The following is a 16,321-nucleotide window of genomic DNA, read 5'->3' as shown; positions in this document are numbered from 1 at the left end:
TGGCCTCATAAAATGAATTAGGGAGGATTCCCTCTTTTTCTATTGATTGGAATAGTTTCAGAAGGAATGGTACCAACTCCTCCTTGTACCTTAGGTAGAATTCGGCTGTGAATCCGTCTGGTCCTGGACTTTTTTTGGTTGGTAGGCTATTAATTATTGCCTCAATTTCAGAACCTGTTATTGATCTATTCAGGGATTCAACTTCTTCCTAGTTTAGTCTTGGGAGAGTGTATGTGTCCAGGAGTTTATCCATTTCTTCTAGGTTTTCTAGTTTATTTGTGTAGAGGTGTTTATAGTATTCTCTGATGGTAGTTTGTATTTCTGTGGGGTCAGTGGTGATATCCCCTTTTATCATTTTTTATTGCATTGTTTGTATTTTTGTGGGGTCGGTGGTGATATCCCCTTTTATCATTTTTTATTGTGTCTATCTGATTCTTCTCTCTTTTCTTCTTTATTGGTCTTGCTCTAGTGGTCTATCAATTTTGTTGATCTTTTCAAAAAACCAGCTCCTGGATTCATTGATTTTTTTGAAGGGTTTTTTGCGTCTCTATCTCCTTCAGTTCTGCTCTGATCTTAATTATTTCTCACTTTCTGCTAGCTTTTGAATGTGTTTGCTCTTGCTTCTCTAGTTTGTTTTCTTTTTTTTTTGTTTTTGTTTTTGTTTTTGTTTTTTTTGAGATGGAGTCTCGCTCTGTCACCCAGGCTAGAGTGTAGTGGCCAGATCTCAGCTGACTGCAAGCTCCGCCTCCCAGGTTTACGCCATTCTCTTGCCTCAGCCTCCCAAGTAGCTGGGAGTACAGGCACCCGCCACCTCGCCCAGCTACTTTTTTTGTATTTTTTAGTAGAGATGGGGTTTCACCGTGTTAGCCAGAATGGTCTTGATCTCCTGACCTCATGATCCTCCCATCTCGGCCTCCCAAAGTGCTGGGATTACAGGCTTGAGCCACCGCGCCCAGTCACTTCTCTAGTTCTTTTAATTGTGATGTTAGGGTGTCAATTTTAGATCTTTCCTGCTTTCTCTTGCGGGCATTTAGTGCTATAAATTTCCCTCTACATACTGCTTTAAATGTGTCCCAGAGATTCTGGTATGTTGTATCTTTGTTCTCATTGGTTTCAAAGGAGATCTTTTCTTTCTTTTCTTTTCTTTTTTTTTTTTTTTTGAGATGGAGTCTCACTCTGTCGCCCAGGCTGGAGTGCAGTGGTGTGATCTCGGCTGACTGCACCTCTGCCTCCTGGGTTCAAGCAATTCTCCTGCCTCAGCCTCCTGAGTAGCTGGAACCACAGGCATATGCCACCACACCTGGCTGATTTTTGTATTTTTAAATGGAGATGGAGTTTCACCATGTTGGCCAGTCTGGTCACAAACTCCTGACCTCAGGTGACTCGCCCACCTTGGCCTCCCAAAGTGCTGGGATTACAGGCGTGAGCCACTGTGCCTGGCGGAGACCATGGGATCTTGAACCCTAGACCCTGCACTCAGAGGTCAGCCTCCTTGGAAGGGCCTCCTCCCTGAAGAACTCAATTTTTGACCCTGTCTGGCATCAGCTGGTGCTAGGCTGCCCAAAGGCACTGTCTGGGCATCAAAATAAAACCTGAAAATTGCTACCCCACCCAGTACTGCAGAGCGCTGCCAAAAGGTAATTATAGGTGGCCTGGGGTGGCCAGCTCTGCCTATAGCCCCAAGCTCAGCAGGCCCAGGGCCACAGGCTGCAGGGAGCCCTGCCCCTGCCCCCCTTGTTCTGCACCAGGCATAGTGCAGAGTGTTCCAAGTCCCAGCTCCAGGGCCCTCCATCAGCCTACAGGCCTCCGGATCTTGGTTGTGCTCCCCGGGGGGTCTGGGTGGATTCCAGACTCTGCAGAGGGTGTGAAGAGAGCTCGGTCTCCGCTTCACATCATAACAAGAACGGTAATTCCAGCCCCCACATATCAAGCACTCACTATCTACCAGGCCCTGAACTAACACTTGATGTTCCTTAATTCACAAGCCTCCCACAAAGCCCCTATGATGTGGGTATCATCATTAGTCCCATTTTACAGGAGGGGATACTGAGGCCCGGGGAATCTAAGTGACATGCCCATGGTCACCCACAGTACCCTGGATTCTGGGCCAGACTTCACAACCACTAGGCCAGCTTGTCCCTATAGCCACAGAGGCAAGAGTGAGACAGTGGGTAGCCGGCCTGGGTGGAGTTAGACAAGTGACTGGCATGGAGGCGTCAGCAGCTGGCAGGGGAAGGACAGAATTTCCCTTCTGAAAGCTCATTCGCCAACTGTGAAGGCTGTGCAGTCAGCCTGCGTGGCCTCACGGGTGGGTGTCTGGGGGGAGACGAGAGACTGGGGAAGGCAAGGGTAGGCACACAATCTGGCTGCCTCACAGCCGGCACTCTTGGCCATGCCATCTCCCCTGCAGCCTGCACAGATCTTCCCGGCCTAGAGGGAACCTGTGTGTCCCTGCCTGCTCTTCCCCACCTACAGCATGGGAAGTGGTGTGAGGGCAGGGGTTCCACCCAGGACCCCTTTGTGCCCCTCGCACTGTCCTGGGCCCAGTGGGGTTGTGTGAGTCTACCGTGCCCCATCTCCTGCCACACAAGACTCACTGCCTGGACCCTAGCCAAGTTTGCTGTCTGGAATTTGCAGAGACTCACAGTCTCTGCTGACTCGTGAGGGCTGAGCTGCGACTTCCCTTGTCCCTGGGCTAAGGTCTCAGCCCATACTGCTAGGAAGTTCTTATGGGCGTCTAACTGACTTCTCATTTGCTGTCTGTCATTTTCTCTTCTCCCTGGTTCCCTTTCTGGTTCTTGCAGAGACAATAGTAAATAGGCCATGTGTTCATATTTCTCATCTACGTAGAAAATGGTAACTCCAAACGACTTCTGCACTGACCTTGTTAGTCAACAATGAATCCACAAAGCTTTATTAAATCCCTACTCTGCTGAGAGCTGAGGAAAGGTAGAAGGAGGGGGTGGCAAATTCCTAGGTGAGCTACTGTACCCACTTCTGTGCTTGAGGCAGATATTGCTAAGTGATTACAGCGCTTCTTGCTGAGCCTGGAGGGATATAGCTCAGAATCCTTGTCAACACAGCGCCGGGGAGCCATTGGCGACCAGCTAGAATTGATATATCAGTTGAAATCCATTGGCCCTCCCTGTGCAGCCCACCTCCTGCCAAGGATTGAGGCCAGGGTCAGGCCAGGGCTTCTTGTGCAAAGCTGTCCTTGTCCTGTCCCCTCCTTGCACTGCCCATGCCCTGATTTCTTTGTCCTCATTCTCAATGCCTGACACAAGATGGGGAGAAGGCAGACAGTATCATCTGTCTTCTGTCTCAGGTTCCTGCAAGGCTGCGATAGCCTGGTTAGGGACGTGGGCTCACAGCGGCGCAGTGTCTTTGAATGGAAGGCGTCTGGGCTGCTGCATCAGAGCACCTTCCACGCCTGCCTCCATCCAGGACTGGAGACCCTCCGCAGACACACATCTTCTCAGAGCTGCTCTGGGATGCAGGGATCACAGGTCCCCTTGCCCAGCCTTCTGCTCCCAAGGTGCTCACTGTTCATTCCTTCCCAGGTCAAGGACCGAAGTCTGACTTCTCCCTTGCCCTTTCCAGCCATTCAAACACCAGGATTAGCACCCACTGGGCACCAGAGCCGATGGGAGGGGTCAAGAGCTTCCCTGAGAAAAAACAGAGGGTCCCTGACTCAAGGAACTTGGGGTCCTCAGAGGAAAGAGTCAAGTTCCCAGATGGGTTATTGAAGCGTTAGACTTTGGGCCAGACAGACTGAGGTCAATCCCAGTACTGCCACTTGGGCCTGTTTTCTTGTCTGTAAAATAAGGATAATAGAAATAATACACATAATAATGCCTATACCGCAGACTTATTTAAGGATTAAGCAAGATAATTCATTCTGTCCTTCCATATTATTTGTTGAGCACCTGCTCTACACCAACCTCTGCCCTCAGCTCTGGCGATGATTGCTCTCTTGGAGCTGACGGTCAGAGGGAGGGCAGACTAGTCACCAGGAATCATAATAGGAGCCAAGAAATGATCACAAAGAGTGAGCAGAGCCCAGATGGGGAAGCCTAGGGACTGAGAGCCAGAGGAAACCTTGACCCCACTCAGGAAATCAAAGAAAGCTTCCAGGAGGACGTGACTCCTGAAGGAGGAGGGAGAAAGTTGTTCCAGGCCTGAGCAAAGGCTAATCAGTGAAGATGTGCACGTGAAAATGCCCAGCACTGGGCCATAGCATTTGTTTTAAAAACACAAGGTAAGAGAGAGGCCCAGACTGTCCTGGGTGCTGGATGTGGGACAGATGAACTGGGTGGGGCGTGTCTAGGGAGCTGCATTATTTACTGTCCCAGCTATAAAATATTTACACGGGCATCCTGATGATTTATGGTGTTTGCTTTCCAACCTCCGGGCTTCTGGCAGGTAAATTATGTGCCCTGCAGCTCACCCCAGGGAGGGGTCCTGGGGTGCTGGCACCATGGTCCTAACTGGGCCAGGAGGAGGGCTCTGGTCCAGCAGCAGGTCAGATCGTTCACTCTCCTAGAGAGATGTGAGCCTCATGGGCCTGAAGTCCCTGGCCCAGTCAGCCCAGGGCAGAGCCAGGAACTGGAGAGGTGGCAGGGAGACACTGACAGATGTCAGGCTAAGGGAGAGGCCCACCAGGGCACAGGAAGAGCAGCCAGTGCACATGCCACCATGCCCCTGGCTGTGTGGTCTGCAACAAGATGCTGGATCTCTTGCATCCTGTTTTCTCCCTTCAATACAATTTTGAAGACTAGATTGAGATCACACAGAAAAAGGCCTGAGCTGAGCTCAGTCACAGGAAGCTTGAAATTCCTGCATGTTTAATTAAACATCTGCAAAATGTAATATTAGGACAACCTGTCAACTGTAGCACACCTTAACTCATACAAAGTGATTCAAAAGTTATAATGTGGGAAGTGGGTGCATTTTAACCTACTTGGGTTGAGAGCTGAGAGTATGCAGAAGCTTTGGGAGGGTCTGACCTCTGCTTCTATGGAGGGAGTCCAGTTGTCTCTTATGGTCTACACCTCTTTTGGAGTCTTTCTATAAACTTTTCTAGAAACTGGTCCATTCTTCTTTTTTTTGAGACGGAGTCTCGCTCTGTCGCCCAGGCTGGAGTGCAGTGGCGCGATCTCGGCTCACTGCAAGCTCCGCCTCCCGGGTTCACGCCATTCTCCTGCCTCAGCCTCCCGAGTAGCTGGGACTACAGGCGCCCACAACCGCGCCCGGCTAATTTTTTTGTATTTTTAGTAGAGACGGGGTTTCACCGTGGTCTCGATCTCCTGACCTTGTGATCCGCCCGCCTCGGCCTCCCAAAGTGCTGGGATTACAGGCGTGAGCCACCGCGCCCGGCCCATTCTTCTTTTCTGGAGAAGAAGAAGGGAGGAGTTCTGGACAGATGAGGCAGGGCTCAAGGGGACTCCTGCCCAAGGCTAGGAGGTGCCTCCTAGTCCTCTGAGGGGAAAGGGCTCCTTATCCCCACACAGAAGGTGGAGCCTGGACATCTGGAGTCACTCCTGGCCTCACAGGGTTGGCAGGTTTGGGCCCATGGCTGATGGGCTCACAGCTATGGAGAGAAGTGGGCACATGGCAGGGCGTGGTGGCTTAAACCTATAATTCCAGCACTTTGGGAGGCTGAGGTGGGCGGATCATTTCAGGTCAGGAGTTTGCAAGCAGCCTGGCCAACATGGCAAAACCCTGTCTCTGCTAAAAATACAAATATTAGCCGGGTGTGGTGGCACACACCTGTAATCTCAGCTACTAGGGGGGCTGAGGTGGGAAAATCACTTGAACCCAGGAGGTGGAGGTTGCAGTGAGCTGAGATCGCACCACTGCACTCCAGCCTAATGACAGAGCGAGACTCAGTAAAAAAAAAAAAAAAAAGAGAGAGAGAGAGAAGCGGGCACAAGACTACAGTCTGGGACAGCAGAATGGAGAAGGCATCAGTAGTCAGGGATGGTGAGGGCAGAAGATTCCTTGGAGGAGCGTGGATGAGCAATCAGCTTACACACTTGGGTCTTCTTCCAGGGCCCTCTTGGACCAGGCTGGTCAACTCCTCCACGGAGCAGATAGGCACACTGAGGCCAGATAGAGGAGGGATCAGAAGGCCTCATGAGATCAGAGTTGTGACAGAACCCAGGGAAATTATGTCCTTGCCCTAAGAATCCTAGATCTGTAGACTTTCAGAGAACAAGGGTCCTCAAAGACCATCTGGTCCAATCCCCTGCCACAGTACACAGAAGGGGAGTGTGCCCATCCTGGGCCTGTTTGCCTCAAATCCTTCTTCACCCTTCCCCTGATCTGATCTTTGCCTAAGGCAGAAGGGCCTAGCCTCTTCAGGCTGTATTCCCATGCTGTGTGGCCTAGTTTGGCCTGCAGGGGAAAATGGAAGGAGGCAGGAAGAGAGACACCTGAGGCAGTATTTCCAGCTGTGGCTGCATCTCCTCTGTGGCCTCAGACTCCCCTAGACAGACCCCATAATGTTCCAGCTTCTTCCACATGACCCAAGTATCAGTCAGTAATACTTTAGTAACAATCAGTTGATGAGCTTCCTTAAGCTCACTGCATTCTCAGACAGAACTCCACAAAGGAGATGGCAGCTGGCAAAAAGGTTAGCACAGAGCCAGGGTGAGGGAGGCAGATCTCCAAAAGAACAGAGGGCCGACTTCACTTCTCTGGACTTCAGGGTCCAAAAGGAAAAGAGAAGCCATTCTAGGTATTTCAAATAGAGGGAATTGAAGGTAGGGAATCCATTATACAAGTGATGAAAGACTGAAGAAGCTATCAAGGGAATGGAAAGGCAGTCCAGAGGGCAGCACCAGTAGGAAGCTACCACCACTCCCAGGCTAGAGAGACAAAGGGAGGAGGCAGTCGTTTGCATGAGCCACCCAGAGACCAGCAGCCTGCTGGATTTTCCCCACCATGTTTCTCAACCGAAATGTTTGTGGCAGAAACTTCCCCATTGAGAACATACTTCCCTCCCTGACTGCAGGCCCGGGGACACAGCTGGCTAGAAAACCCATTGCTTCCCCTGCCCAGCTTGTCTGCAAGCTGGAGAGGTTGGGGCCTGTGCTGCTGCCCCTCTGCCTCTACAGTGTCCAGAGGGAGAGCCAGTGCCTGCTGAGCCCAATCACCAGGGGATTGGGAAGAGAGCTGAGGACAGAGGTCCTCCAAGCAATGCCCCAGAAACCCAGGAAGTTGAAATCTCCATCCCATCGTCCAGACTCCAAATAGCGCCAACCCCTCAGAGACTTGAGGCCAATTTCCAACAAACTGATGAACACTTACTGAGCATCTGCTGTGTGCCAGACACCATTATGTTAAGTTGGTTTTACCTGACTTGGAACCTATGAGGCGGGCATTGTTGTATAATCCCATTGTATAGATGGGGAAACAGGCTCTGCAAGGTCAAGTCACTTGCCCAGGGTCCCTACTCCAAAATGAGGCTGTGCTATTTTAGATGTATTCTCTCACTGCCCTGAAGTGCAGACATGGACAACCTTCTGCATTTACTGTCTCCATATTTGAGGTTATAAGTGTTCGAGAGTGACCTCAAATGTCGGGGATTTTGTCATTTGTAGCATTGCTGAGGCATGAATTTGAGCTCTGCATAGATCAAGGCTGGTGGCAGGAAGCAGTGACTGATGTGGGGGCTTAAGCGAGGTGAAGCAGGCTGAGCTCTTGGCCAGCACCCCCAGAGGAAGGCATGGGGGACTCTCAGGCTGTGGCATCAGATTACCTGATCCCCTCCTATGGTTGCATGACCTTCAGCCAGTTCCTTTACCTTCTCTCCTGTAAGATGAGACACATAGAGCCTGACCTTGGAGGGGTCTCTTGAAGAATGAGATCGTGCTTGTAAAGGTCCCGATGCTCCTGGGGAGCAGTAGGTGCTGTTAGGACACTGATGTTGATCACAGCCTTTGCAAAGGGAGGCATATTCAGGGTTTGTGGCAGGTCATGAAGCTGAGTCAGTAGGAGCTCCAAGGGCAGGCAGGGTGATCTGCGAGGGCCAGCGTAGCCAGAAGCGCCCATATCAGTGAGACATGAAGTCAGGTAGGCAGGAGGGGCTGGGTATGTGCTCAGAGGTGCCTGTCTTTGGGGTCACAAAATCCCTGAGGCTCTGCCCCTTCCTGGTGGTATGACCTCGTGCAAGTTACTTCAGCAGGACCTCACTTTCCTCACCTGTAAAATGGGGGTGATATCTGCTCATTTCCTAAGGTATATTGAGGAGATTAAAAACAATAATGCTTCTGAAGCCCCAGCCCATGTCTGAGACAAGCTACAGGCTTCATTAACATCAGCGGTTACAATTATTTAACATCAGCAGTGTCTATGATTTTCATGAGGATGGGACCGGATCTCCAGAGCATGACTTGAAGGTGACACTTTCCCACGTCCCCAGCAGCCTCAGGACCCACTTGCTTCCCAGCTTTGGCCTTCTCTGAAGGAGGATTCCCATAGCACCCACAGGGAAGAGTCTTTTCTCCACCACTTCTCATCAGAATTGGAAAATGGAGGAGGCCTCCTGACCTGGGGCTCTTCTGACTGCCGCATCAGCTCCCACAAGGCTGATTAGGAAATGGGTCAGGATACCTGGTTGTGAGGTGCTGGCTCCACCCACCTGGCTTCCACCACAGTGTCACTCTGCAGAGGCCCTCCTTGACCCCCAGCTGAAGCAGGCCTTGACATCACATCACCCTACCTTCCTGTCTTCAGGGTACTTATCGGGATCTAGAATTCTCGGCCCACCTCCCTGCACTGGGAGGAAAGCTCCTTGAGGCAGGATTTGTACCCTGGAGCCCAGAACTTCATAGGGACCGGTAGACATTTGCTGAATGAATGAATGAATGACAGCCCGGGAGGCAGAGGTGGTGGGAGGCACAAGCACACTAGACAGAAGGCCTGAGTTCCAAGCCTAGCTCTGCCCTCAACAGCTATGTGACCCTGGGCCTCAGTCTCCCCACCTTAACATGAGGTCTTTGGGGAGATGAGCTTCAAGACCCCTTTGAGTTCCAACATTCTGTGCCTCTGAGAGGTCCCTGACAAGCTGCAACTCTAGGAAGCCTTCTGGCCACTGGGTAGCAGGAAGTTGCCATGACAAATGCAAGCAAGTCTATTTTGAAATATTTTCTGATTGGCTGTGCCTGAGCCATGAGTGAGTAAGCCTAGAGAATTCTCCCTTCTCCCTTCCTTTGGGGCCACCTACCCTAGCACGTGACTCAGGGCACACATACACACAGTACCACTCACAGGAACACATGCACACGCATGCTCAGTTCATGCACACACATTCATACTCTCTCTCTCTCTCACACACACACACACAGAGTTATACCTGCATGCATGCCCTCCACACACAGTTGCCCATATATAGTCACACAAGCACACCACACAACACAGGTGAACACACACACATATGTACTCCTATACATCCTATTTCACACACATTCTCACACATGCACACACACACATTCATGAACACAGGCATACGATCACACACATTTGTACTCATACATGCTCACACACTCATTTGCACATGGCCATATATGCACTAACTTGCATTACTCACACTCACACAATGCTTACACAATCCCTCACGCTGGCACATGCTCATACACTTTCACCTCACAAATCCACTAACACAGTCTCTCACATATATGCTCACATGCTCAACCAGCATACATACCCTCCTACAGGCACACACCCTCACACACATGCACACATACCCACTCACTCACACTCATCTACATACTTACATTTGCTGTCCCACCTGCACACTCATGTCGTCATGCAAACTCATTTGATCACACACACATGCACACATGCACACTCACCCCCTTCTGTTGCACAAGCTCAACCCCCACCCATGGGCAGATTGCCCCTCCAGGCTATCCAGGCCTGGCCTCCTCTGATGGCTGCTCCCTGCTTTCTTTTCCCTCTTGGTTCTATTTATTTTTCTTAGCCATGATGAGCATATTTGGAGAAGCATCTATTTTCATCTTATCTGGAAACATATTTCCTCTCGGTTATGAGCTCGGCAGATCAGTGAGAAGACTCCTGGCTAATGTGGTGTGGGCTGGGAGGGCTGAGACCCGGCCAGGACGGAGGCCAGAAAGCCGCAGAGGCGGCAGGGCTTCCCAAGATGGTCTAGTAGCCTGAGCCAGGGCCACTGCCTCTGAAGTCCTTTTTGGGTAACTCTGGAGTTCAGGGCAGCTGCTCCCCATAAACGTGACTGTGTCTCAGGGAGTCTGACCTCCCTCTTTACTTCTTCCATCTGACCTGGGGGTGCCCCTGGCTCCTTATTGCTGCTCTTTTCTATAAAAGAGTACAGCCTTTATGGATCATCTTGTCCCTCTCAGTTTTTACATGACAAAAAAAAAATGCGTTCTATTCAGTGAACGTTTCCTTGGCATGCAAGATATCATTGCAGCCTCATAACTACCTTAAGAGGTTGTGCTATTCATTTCACAAATAAGAAAAGTAAGGCTCAAAGAAGTCAAGGGACATGCATAAGGCACACAGCAGTGGCGACAGAACAGGGTCCTTCTGTCTTCCTGTTGCTCAGGCCACAGCAGCCCCACTGTCTCTAGCACTCACCCTGCAGAGTTGCCTGCTGGTGACCGGGGACTAAGAGGCTGGCTTTGGCTGGGTGGTGGGTTTAAACTGGGACTCCCAAGGGTGCATACCCAGGGGGTGCCTGCTGTGTTGGTGGCCTGGGTGGCTGCCATGTGTGTTTAGCTTCTAGCTGCCAGGTATTGATCTCACTGGCGTTGGGTATGTCAGGGCAGGCCTCTGGGAGGGTGGATTGCACAGATAGAGACTGAAACCTGAAGCCTTTGTCCAGGCCATACCTCCTTCCCTTTAGGGCCAGTGTCCCTTCCTTTACACACATGCTGCCATGTGACAACCTTGGGAGGCAGAGCAGGGGTGGGTAGGCCTTCATGCCCCAGGCAGAGTCCCTGGCTTTGTGTGCCCCTTCCTGTCCCCCTGTATGTTGGCACACAGGAGGTACTCAGTAAATGTTAGCTAAAACCAAAAGAATAAAAAAGTGGGCTAAGGATTTAAACAGGCATGTCTCCATAAAAGATATAGAAATGTCCAATAAGCTCATGAAAAGATGTTCAACATCACTAGCCATTAGGGAAATGCAAATCAAAACCACAATGAGATACCACTCCATACCCAGTAAGAGGGCAATAACCAAAAAGATGGACAATAATAAGTATTGGTGAGGACATGGAGAAATTGGAGCCCTTAAACACTGCTAGTGGGAATGTAAAGTGGTACAGCCACCGTGGAAAACAGCCTGTTTAACATACAGTTACCACAAGACTCAGCAATCCCACTCCTAGAGAATTAAAAACACATGTCCACATAAAACCCTGTATACAAATGTTCACAGCAGCATTATTCATAATAGTCAACCCAAATGTCCATCAACTGATGAACGGAAAAACAAAATATAGGATATCCATAGAGTGGAATATTATACAGCCTTAAGAAAGGAATGAAGTACTTATACATGCTTCTTCATAGATAACCTTCAAAAGCATGCTAAGTGAAAGAATCCAGATGGAGACAACTCCATTCTGTATGATGCCTTTTATATAAAATGTCCAGAATAGGCAAATCCAAATAGACACAAAGTAGATTAGTGGTTGCCAGAAGTTGGAAAGAAGAGAGTTTGGGGGGTGACTACTAATGAGTATGGGGTTTCTTTTGGGGGTGATGAAAAATGTTCTGGAATTAGATAGTAGTAATAGTTGTACAACTCTGTAAATATACTAAAACTCACTAAATTGTCCTTTTATTTTATTTTATTTTATTTTATTTTATTTTATTTTATTTTATTTTTTGAGATGGAGTCTCACTCTGTCGCCCAGGCTGGAGTGCAGTGGCCAGATCTCAGCTCACTGCAAGCTCCGCCTCCCGGGTTTACGCCAGTCTCCTGCCTCAGCCTCCCGAGTAGCTGGGACTATAGGTGCCCGCCACCTCGCCCGGCTAGTTTTTTGTACTTTTTAGTAGAGACGGGGTTTCACCGTGTTAGCCAGGATGGTCTCGATCTCCTGACCTCGTGATCCGCCCGTCTCGGCCTCCCAAAGTGCTGGGATTACAGGCTTGAGCCACCGCGCCCAGCCCTAAATTGTCCATTTTTAAAACATGAACGAAAGAAAGAAGGAAGAAAAGGGGGGGAGAGAGAGAGAGAGAGAGAAAGAAAGAGAGAGAGAGAAAGAAAGAAAAAAAGAAAGAAAAAAAGAAAGAAAGAAAGAAAGAAAGAAAGAAAGAAAGAAAGAAAGAAAGAAGGGAGAAGAGAGAGAAGAGAAGAGAAAAGAAAAGAAGAAAAAGAAGGAAGGAGGAGGGAGGGAAGAAATAAGGGCGAAAGGAAGGGAGGATTGAAGGTCAGAAGAATCTCGGTGGGGATGGAGATGGAGGTCCAGAAATATTAACTGCTTTTCCAATGTCACGCGGAGAAATGATGTCAGCCCTGATGATGCAAATACTATAAAAATGACACTAACAGATCCTGTTTGTTAAGCACACTCATTCCATGTGCCTGATGGTGCGGATGCCTCCACATGCATTATCTCATTCGTTTCTCACCACAACCCATGTGGTGAGTGTTATTATTATCCTTATTTTTACAGATGAGGAAGTGGAAGCTCAGAGAGGTGAAGTGACTTGCCCAAGAGGCATTTCAGCTTAGATTAGTCCACCTCCAGATGGTAGGGAAAATGGTTCTGAGTGACCCGGTGGTGGTGGTTCTTGTTTTGAGACAAGGTCTGGCTCTGTTGCCCAGGCTGGAATGCAGTGGCGCCATCTCGGCTCACTGTAATCTCTGCCTCCCGGTTGAAGCCATCCCCCCACCCCAGCCCCCTAAGTAGCTGGGACTACAGGTGCACACCAACACGCCCGGCTACTTTTTGTATTTTTTGTAGAGACGGGGTTTCCCCATGTTGCCCAGGCTGGTCTCAAACTCGTGAGCTCAAGTAATCCGCCACCTCGGCCTCCCAGTGTTGGGATTACAGGCATGAGCCACTGCACCAGCCGTTATTTTGTTTGTTTGTTTGTTTTTTGTTTTGTTTTTTACATGGCAAACCATCCTCAATACAAGAGGAAAGGCAAGAATGCAAGCTGGTGGTGCTGCTGCATCTGACAGGTGCTCAGGGCTCAGGAAGGGCATCCTGGTTCCCAGCAATGAGCAGGTCTCCAGGCTGGGACCACAGCCCTCTTCAGGAGCAGGTGCTTATGAGTAGCTTTTGAGAAACTGGCCCAGGAGAATCTGGGACAAATCTCCAAGCTGGGCTGTTGTTCGAAGGGACAGGAAACATAACAGGTGCTCATGCTGGGGGCCTCAGCTGGCTCTGGCCCAAATTCTTTGGGTGTTTGGATAAATAAGGGCTACCTCGTTTCACCTCTATGTGACCTTTCTATGTGTGTAGGTCTGGGTCCCAAGATCCAGGCCCCAGGGACTGTCCGTTCCCACTCAGTGCATGAGAACCCCTGATCCAGGCCAGCCCTGCATGTGCCAGGGGCACTTCCTCACCAGGAGCTTTTTCAATTGCTAAGGAGCAGCTTGTAGAAAATGGTAAAGAGGGCCTCTGAGGGCCAACAGCATATTACTGTAATCCCACTTCATAAGATCAACGAGATTAATTGGAGTGATGCATGGAAGGTGGAGGCCTGACTCAGGGGAAAAGACTACAATATCAACCATGATTACAGTTATGGGGCCCACAGACTCAGAATCAGAGAGCTTGAAGGCTGACCCTAGACAAGCACACATATTTGTGTACTTGCAGCCATGCACACCTTCATACTCACCCCCAACACTACATGCACTGCACGTGACCTTGCATTCCCGCTTTCACATCCACGCTTGCAGGTAAACTTACAAGCATGCCCATTCATATGCAGGTAGACATGCACCCACACATGGACACTGTCTATCTGAATGCAGACACTGTCTATCTGAATGCAGACTGGCAAATGGGCCTGTACACACATGCAAATGCACACTCACTTTCCCCCATGCGCGTGAACATATGCACCTGAATTTGTGTTCATTCACATCCTCACATCCACACCCATGAGCCTGCTCTTCTCAGGACCACCAGCTCAGCATCGGCCACTGACCAGAGAGTGGAAGAGCCTCTGCACTCGGGAGCAGTCACAGGGGCCATTGTATCAGAAGTCCCCAGAGGTCCTCCAAGAGGCTCGGCAAGTTGCTGCCTGTGAGCCTTCATTGTTACTGTGCTCTCTGCTTGGCATGTCCCTCTTTTTGACTAAGCCCTTTTGCCCTTCAAGAATCACTTCAAAAACACCCCCTACAGGAAAGCTTCCCTGACTCCCCAGCCAAAAAAATCTGCCCCCTGACTCCTGAGTTCCCCTTACCAGTTTTTACCACCTCAATGTACCTGGTATCACACTTGTGTTCCCCTCAAAAGGAGGAAGCACTGCTGCCCGAGAGAGTAGTGACTGTGGCTTATTCACTCACGTGCCCCCTCCCGATGCCCACCACAGAGTGCTGAATGGAATGAAACATACTGATGTGTCAACTTTGCAGGTTACTCTCTTCTCTGTACCCAAATCAATGCCCAGAGGAGCAGGCAAAGCCAAAGCCCCGTGACTGCTCATTGCAACCCATGGGCAGACCCCGGGTCCCAGGGGCTGCCCTGTATACTCTTCCTGGTGCTGAATTCCCCCTAGGCCCTCACGTAGGCACTGCCTCTAGCCCCTACTGCTCTGACCTCTGGCCCTGGGCCCAACGCTAAGGCTTGTCCAGCCTGGGGGCAGATCTCAGAACTTGCTTTGCTTTTTGAGGCAGAGAGACTTTTCTAGCTCACTGAAGGAGGCAGCTTTTCCAAGGTACCTGAAGATCTGCCCTCAGGCAGTGCTTCTCAGAGCCTAGGCCATTGTATCAGAAACCCCCAGAGGCTGGGCACAGTGGCTCACACCTGTAATCCCAGCACTTTGGGAGGCCGAGGCAGGTGGGTCACTTGATGTCAGAATTCAAGACCAGCCTGACCAACATGGTGAAACCCTGTCTCTACCAAAAATACAAAATTAGCCAGGCATGGTGGCGCATGCCCGTAATCCCAGCTACTTGGGAGGCTGAGGCAGGAGAATCACTGGAACCTGGGAGGCGGAGGTTGCAGTGAGCCAAGATCATACCACTGCACTCCAGCCTGAGCAACAGAGTGAGATTCCATCTCAAAAAAAAAAAAAAAAAAAAAAAAAGGAAGAGGAAGGAGGAAGAGAAAGAGAAGAAGAAGAAGAAGAAGAAGAAGAAGAAGAAGAAGAAGAAGAAGAAGAAGAAGAAGACGACGACGAAGAAGAAAAAGAAGAAGAAGCCCGCAGAGTGTTAGTAAATGCAGATTCCTGAGCCTACCCCAGATTGCTGAGGTGGAGCCCAGGAATCAGCATTAACAATAAACACTCTGGGTTAGGTCTGGTTAAGGGACCGAAAGCCACATTGCCCAGTTCAAATTTTGGCACTACCATTCACTAGTACTTAGGCAAGTCCCTTAACTTTGCTAAGCCTCAGTTTCTTAGCCTGTAAAATGGGGATAATAATGGTGTCTACATTGTAGGGCTGCTATGGGAATTAAATGAGATCACGAAAGTGACGTGTCCAGCACAGTGCTTACATAGACAGATGTGGATGACTAGTATCACAGCCGCATTCTCATGCCCTGGGACTTTTGAGAGAGGCAGAGCCTTGAGGTCCTGCTTCTGGAAGGGGCTCTGATGGTGGTGCTCTGGAAAGCAGAAGCCTTGGCCAGGCAGCGGCCTCACCCAGAACCATCTGCCACCTAGTGGCTGGTGTGTGAGACCATGCCCAGCTCTCCTGCCTCCACCCAGCTGAGATCCAAGGCCCAGCTGACCAGAGGTTCCACCCTGTCTCCTGGCCCAGTGGCAGCCTCCCTCCCTGCCCCTCTGCCCTGGGAGCCTAATTGGCTTGGTACCAGCTCTGGCACTTCCCTCCAGCTTTGTAATAAAATAGGTGGCTTGGGTCAGATTTCCCTGACAGGGAGGCTACCTGGCACAGACACGGGAGGCGGGGAGGAAGGCTGGGGAAAACAGCTCCTTTAATGACCACCAATTACAGTCTGGTATTCTCAAGAGGCCACTTCCTCTCCAAACTAGGTGACCCCCAGGAAAGAGCCCTATGTACTTGTTTTTCTTCCTTTCCTAGTCCTTCATCATTCATTTATTCCAATGCACTTACCCATGCATTCATTCATTCAATATTGAAATGTTTACTATATCCCAGGTGCTCAATGGTGATCACCAGGAA

The sequence above is a fragment of the Macaca fascicularis genome, chromosome 2 (assembly GCF_037993035.2).
Source record: "Macaca fascicularis isolate 582-1 chromosome 2, T2T-MFA8v1.1".
NCBI classification, from domain to species: Eukaryota; Metazoa; Chordata; class Mammalia; order Primates; family Cercopithecidae; genus Macaca; species Macaca fascicularis.
This window is presented reverse-complemented; position numbering follows the sequence as displayed.